Source organism: Protopterus annectens, chromosome 10.part0 (assembly GCF_019279795.1).
Source record: "Protopterus annectens isolate FY-2018-M chromosome 10.part0, PAN1.0, whole genome shotgun sequence".
NCBI lineage: Eukaryota > Metazoa > Chordata > Ceratodontiformes > Protopteridae > Protopterus > Protopterus annectens.
Window position 1 is genome coordinate 1,360,538,775 of NC_056744.1, and position 7,927 is coordinate 1,360,546,701.

Consider the following 7,927-nt stretch of genomic DNA (forward strand, 5'->3'; position numbering starts at 1 on the left):
TGTAGGTATTACAGATAATATGTCTAAGTCATGAATGGAGAGGACTGTTAGTATGTGTAGGTATTACAGATAATATGTCTAAGTCATGAATGGAGAGGACTGTTAGTATGTGTAGGTATTACAGATAATATGTCTAAGTCATGAATGGAGAGGACTGTTAGTATGTGTAGGTATTACAGATAACATGTCTAAGTCATGAATGGAGAGGACTGTTAGTATGTGTAGGTATTACAGATAATATGTCTAAGTCATGAATGGAGAGGACTGTTAGTATGTGTAGGTATTACAGATAATATGTCTAAGTCATGAATGGAGAGGACTGTTAGTATGTGTAGGTATTACAGATAATATGTCTAAGTCATGAATGGAGAGGACTGTTAGTATGTGTAGGTATTACAGATAACATGTCTAAGTCATGAATGGAGAGGACTGTTAGTATGTGTAGGTATTACAGATAATATGTCTAAGTCATGAATGGAGAGGACTGTTAGTATGTGTAGGTATTACAGATAATATGTCTAAGTCATGAATGGAGAGGACTGTTAGTATGTGTAGGTATTACAGATAATATGTCTAAGTCATGAATGGAGAGGACTGTTAGTATGTGTAGGTATTACAGATAATATGTCTAAGTCATGAATGGAGAGGACTGTTAGTATGTGTAGGTATTACAGATAATATGTCTAAGTCATGAATGGAGAGGACTGTTAGTATGTGTAGGTATTACAGATAATATGTCTAAGTCATGAATGGAGAGGACTGTTAGTATGTGTAGGTATTACAGATAACATGTCTAAGTCATGAATGGAGAGGACTGTTAGTATGTGTAGGTATTACAGATAACATGTCTAAGTCATGAATGGAGAGGACTGTTAGTATGTGTAGGTATTACAGATAATATGTCTAAGTCATGAATGGAGAGGACTGTTAGTATGTGTAGGTATTACAGATAATATGTCTAAGTCATGAATGGAGAGGACTGTTAGTATGTGTAGGTATTACAGATAATATGTCTAAGTCATGAATGGAGAGGACTGTTAGTATGTGTAGGTATTACAGATAATATGTCTAAGTCATGAATGGAGAGGACTGTTAGTATGTGTAGGTATTACAGATAATATGTCTAAGTCATGAATGGAGAGGACTGTTAGTATGTGTAGGTATTACAGATAATATGTCTAAGTCATGAATGGAGAGGACTGTTAGTATGTGTAGGTATTACAGATAATATGTCTAAGTCATGAATGGAGAGGACTGTTAGTATGTGTAGGTATTACAGATAATATGTCTAAGTCATGAATGGAGAGGACTGTTAGTATGTGTAGGTATTACAGATAATATGTCTAAGTCATGAATGGAGAGGACTGTTAGTATGTGTAGGTATTACAGATAATATGTCTAAGTCATGAATGGAGAGGACTGTTAGTATGTGTAGGTATTACAGATAATATGTCTAAGTCATGAATGGAGAGGACTGTTAGTATGTGTAGGTATTACAGATAATATGTCTAAGTCATGAATGGAGAGGACTGTTAGTATGTGTAGGTATTACAGATAATATGTCTAAGTCATGAATGGAGAGGACTGTTAGTATGTGTAGGTATTACAGATAATATGTCTAAGTCATGAATGGAGAGGACTGTTAGTATGTGTAGGTATTACAGATAATATGTCTAAGTCATGAATGGAGAGGACTGTTAGTATGTGTAGGTATTACAGATAACATGTCTAAGTCATGAATGGAGAGGACTGTTAGTATGTGTAGGTATTACAGATAACATGTCTAAGTCATGAATGGAGAGGACTGTTAGTATGTGTAGGTATTACAGATAACATGTCTAAGTCATGAATGGAGAGGACTGTTAGTATGTGTAGGTATTACAGATAACATGTCTAAGTCATGAATGGAGAGGACTGTTAGTATGTGTAGGTATTACAGATAATATGTCTAAGTCATGAATGGAGAGGACTGTTAGTATGTGTAGGTATTACAGATAATATGTCTAAGTCATGAATGGAGAGGACTGTTAGTATGTGTAGGTATTACAGATAATATGTCTAAGTCATGAATGGAGAGGACTGTTAGTATGTGTAGGTATTACAGATAACATGTCTAAGTCATGAATGGAGAGGACTGTTAGTATGTGTAGGTATTACAGATAACATGTCTAAGTCATGAATGGAGAGGACTGTTAGTATGTGTAGGTATTACAGATAATATGTCTAAGTCATGAATGGAGAGGACTGTTAGTATGTGTAGGTATTACAGATAATATGTCTAAGTCATGAATGGAGAGGACTGTTAGTATGTGTAGGTATTACAGATAATATGTCTAAGTCATGAATGGAGAGGACTGTTAGTATGTGTAGGTATTACAGATAATATGTCTAAGTCATGAATGGAGAGGACTGTTAGTATGTGTAGGTATTACAGATAATATGTCTAAGTCATGAATGGAGAGGACTGTTAGTATGTGTAGGTATTACAGATAATATGTCTAAGTCATGAATGGAGAGGACTGTTAGTATGTGTAGGTATTACAGATAATATGTCTAAGTCATGAATGGAGAGGACTGTTAGTATGTGTAGGTATTACAGATAATATGTCTAAGTCATGAATGGAGAGGACTGTTAGTATGTGTAGGTATTACAGATAATATGTCTAAGTCATGAATGGAGAGGACTGTTAGTATGTGTAGGTATTACAGATAATATGTCTAAGTCATGAATGGAGAGGACTGTTAGTATGTGTAGGTATTACAGATAACATGTCTAAGTCATGAATGGAGAGGACTGTTAGTATGTGTAGGTATTACAGATAATATGTCTAAGTCATGAATGGAGAGGACTGTTAGTATGTGTAGGTATTACAGATAATATGTCTAAGTCATGAATGGAGAGGACTGTTAGTATGTGTAGGTATTACAGATAATATGTCTAAGTCATGAATGGAGAGGACTGTTAGTATGTGTAGGTATTACAGATAATATGTCTAAGTCATGAATGGAGAGGACTGTTAGTATGTGTAGGTATTACAGATAATATGTCTAAGTCATGAATGGAGAGGACTGTTAGTATGTGTAGGTATTACAGATAATATGTCTAAGTCATGAATGGAGAGGACTGTTAGTATGTGTAGGTATTACAGATAATATGTCTAAGTCATGAATGGAGAGGACTGTTAGTATGTGTAGGTATTACAGATAATATGTCTAAGTCATGAATGGAGAGGACTGTTAGTATGTGTAGGTATTACAGATAATATGTCTAAGTCATGAATGGAGAGGACTGTTAGTATGTGTAGGTATTACAGATAATATGTCTAAGTCATGAATGGAGAGGACTGTTAGTATGTGTAGGTATTACAGATAATATGTCTAAGTCATGAATGGAGAGGACTGTTAGTATGTGTAGGTATTACAGATAATATGTCTAAGTCATGAATGGAGAGGACTGTTAGTATGTGTAGGTATTACAGATAATATGTCTAAGTCATGAATGGAGAGGACTGTTAGTATGTGTAGGTATTACAGATAATATGTCTAAGTCATGAATGGAGAGGACTGTTAGTATGTGTAGGTATTACAGATAATATGTCTAAGTCATGAATGGAGAGGACTGTTAGTATGTGTAGGTATTACAGATAATATGTCTAAGTCATGAATGGAGAGGACTGTTAGTATGTGTAGGTATTACAGATAATATGTCTAAGTCATGAATGGAGAGGACTGTTAGTATGTGTAGGTATTACAGATAATATGTCTAAGTCATGAATGGAGAGGACTGTTAGTATGTGTAGGTATTACAGATAATATGTCTAAGTCATGAATGGAGAGGACTGTTAGTATGTGTAGGTATTACAGATAATATGTCTAAGTCATGAATGGAGAGGACTGTTAGTATGTGTAGGTATTACAGATAATATGTCTAAGTCATGAATGGAGAGGACTGTTAGTATGTGTAGGTATTACAGATAACATGTCTAAGTCATGAATGGAGAGGACTGTTAGTATGTGTAGGTATTACAGATAATATGTCTAAGTCATGAATGGAGAGGACTGTTAGTATGTGTAGGTATTACAGATAATATGTCTAAGTCATGAATGGAGAGGACTGTTAGTATGTGTAGGTATTACAGATAACATGTCTAAGTCATGAATGGAGAGGACTGTTAGTATGTGTAGGTATTACAGATAATATGTCTAAGTCATGAATGGAGAGGACTGTTAGTATGTGTAGGTATTACAGATAATATGTCTAAGTCATGAATGGAGAGGACTGTTAGTATGTGTAGGTATTACAGATAATATGTCTAAGTCATGAATGGAGAGGACTGTTAGTATGTGTAGGTATTACAGATAATATGTCTAAGTCATGAATGGAGAGGACTGTTAGTATGTGTAGGTATTACAGATAATATGTCTAAGTCATGAATGGAGAGGACTGTTAGTATGTGTAGGTATTACAGATAATATGTCTAAGTCATGAATGGAGAGGACTGTTAGTATGTGTAGGTATTACAGATAACATGTCTAAGTCATGAATGGAGAGGACTGTTAGTATGTGTAGGTATTACAGATAATATGTCTAAGTCATGAATGGAGAGGACTGTTAGTATGTGTAGGTATTACAGATAATATGTCTAAGTCATGAATGGAGAGGACTGTTAGTATGTGTAGGTATTACAGATAATATGTCTAAGTCATGAATGGAGAGGACTGTTAGTATGTGTAGGTATTACAGATAATATGTCTAAGTCATGAATGGAGAGGACTGTTAGTATGTGTAGGTATTACAGATAATATGTCTAAGTCATGAATGGAGAGGACTGTTAGTATGTGTAGGTATTACAGATAATATGTCTAAGTCATGAATGGAGAGGACTGTTAGTATGTGTAGGTATTACAGATAATATGTCTAAGTCATGAATGGAGAGGACTGTTAGTATGTGTAGGTATTACAGATAATATGTCTAAGTCATGAATGGAGAGGACTGTTAGTATGTGTAGGTATTACAGATAATATGTCTAAGTCATGAATGGAGAGGACTGTTAGTATGTGTAGGTATTACAGATAATATGTCTAAGTCATGAATGGAGAGGACTGTTAGTATGTGTAGGTATTACAGATAACATGTCTAAGTCATGAATGGAGAGGACTGTTAGTATGTGTAGGTATTACAGATAATATGTCTAAGTCATGAATGGAGAGGACTGTTAGTATGTGTAGGTATTACAGATAATATGTCTAAGTCATGAATGGAGAGGACTGTTAGTATGTGTAGGTATTACAGATAATATGTCTAAGTCATGAATGGAGAGGACTGTTAGTATGTGTAGGTATTACAGATAATATGTCTAAGTCATGAATGGAGAGGACTGTTAGTATGTGTAGGTATTACAGATAATATGTCTAAGTCATGAATGGAGAGGACTGTTAGTATGTGTAGGTATTACAGATAATATGTCTAAGTCATGAATGGAGAGGACTGTTAGTATGTGTAGGTATTACAGATAATATGTCTAAGTCATGAATGGAGAGGACTGTTAGTATGTGTAGGTATTACAGATAATATGTCTAAGTCATGAATGGAGAGGACTGTTAGTATGTGTAGGTATTACAGATAATATGTCTAAGTCATGAATGGAGAGGACTGTTAGTATGTGTAGGTATTACAGATAATATGTCTAAGTCATGAATGGAGAGGACTGTTAGTATGTGTAGGTATTACAGATAATATGTCTAAGTCATGAATGGAGAGGACTGTTAGTATGTGTAGGTATTACAGATAATATGTCTAAGTCATGAATGGAGAGGACTGTTAGTATGTGTAGGTATTACAGATAACATGTCTAAGTCATGAATGGAGAGGACTGTTAGTATGTGTAGGTATTACAGATAATATGTCTAAGTCATGAATGGAGAGGACTGTTAGTATGTGTAGGTATTACAGATAATATGTCTAAGTCATGAATGGAGAGGACTGTTAGTATGTGTAGGTATTACAGATAATATGTCTAAGTCATGAATGGAGAGGACTGTTAGTATGTGTAGGTATTACAGATAATATGTCTAAGTCATGAATGGAGAGGACTGTTAGTATGTGTAGGTATTACAGATAATATGTCTAAGTCATGAATGGAGAGGACTGTTAGTATGTGTAGGTATTACAGATAATATGTCTAAGTCATGAATGGAGAGGACTGTTAGTATGTGTAGGTATTACAGATAATATGTCTAAGTCATGAATGGAGAGGACTGTTAGTATGTGTAGGTATTACAGATAATATGTCTAAGTCATGAATGGAGAGGACTGTTAGTATGTGTAGGTATTACAGATAATATGTCTAAGTCATGAATGGAGAGGACTGTTAGTATGTGTAGGTATTACAGATAATATGTCTAAGTCATGAATGGAGAGGACTGTTAGTATGTGTAGGTATTACAGATAATATGTCTAAGTCATGAATGGAGAGGACTGTTAGTATGTGTAGGTATTACAGATAATATGTCTAAGTCATGAATGGAGAGGACTGTTAGTATGTGTAGGTATTACAGATAACATGTCTAAGTCATGAATGGAGAGGACTGTTAGTATGTGTAGGTATTACAGATAATATGTCTAAGTCATGAATGGAGAGGACTGTTAGTATGTGTAGGTATTACAGATAATATGTCTAAGTCATGAATGGAGAGGACTGTTAGTATGTGTAGGTATTACAGATAATATGTCTAAGTCATGAATGGAGAGGACTGTTAGTATGTGTAGGTATTACAGATAATATGTCTAAGTCATGAATGGAGAGGACTGTTAGTATGTGTAGGTATTACAGATAATATGTCTAAGTCATGAATGGAGAGGACTGTTAGTATGTGTAGGTATTACAGATAATATGTCTAAGTCATGAATGGAGAGGACTGTTAGTATGTGTAGGTATTACAGATAATATGTCTAAGTCATGAATGGAGAGGACTGTTAGTATGTGTAGGTATTACAGATAATATGTCTAAGTCATGAATGGAGAGGACTGTTAGTATGTGTAGGTATTACAGATAATATGTCTAAGTCATGAATGGAGAGGACTGTTAGTATGTGTAGGTATTACAGATAATATGTCTAAGTCATGAATGGAGAGGACTGTTAGTATGTGTAGGTATTACAGATAATATGTCTAAGTCATGAATGGAGAGGACTGTTAGTATGTGTAGGTATTACAGATAATATGTCTAAGTCATGAATGGAGAGGACTGTTAGTATGTGTAGGTATTACAGATAATATGTCTAAGTCATGAATGGAGAGGACTGTTAGTATGTGTAGGTATTACAGATAATATGTCTAAGTCATGAATGGAGAGGACTGTTAGTATGTGTAGGTATTACAGATAACATGTCTAAGTCATGAATGGAGAGGACTGTTAGTATGTGTAGGTATTACAGATAATATGTCTAAGTCATGAATGGAGAGGACTGTTAGTATGTGTAGGTATTACAGATAATATGTCTAAGTCATGAATGGAGAGGACTGTTAGTATGTGTAGGTATTACAGATAATATGTCTAAGTCATGAATGGAGAGGACTGTTAGTATGTGTAGGTATTACAGATAATATGTCTAAGTCATGAATGGAGAGGACTGTTAGTATGTGTAGGTATTACAGATAATATGTCTAAGTCATGAATGGAGAGGACTGTTAGTATGTGTAGGTATTACAGATAATATGTCTAAGTCATGAATGGAGAGGACTGTTAGTATGTGTAGGTATTACAGATAATATGTCTAAGTCATGAATGGAGAGGACTGTTAGTATGTGTAGGTATTACAGATAATATGTCTAAGTCATGAATGGAGAGGACTGTTAGTATGTGTAGGTATTACAGATAATATGTCTAAGTCATGAATGGAGAGGACTGTTATGTGTGTGGGTA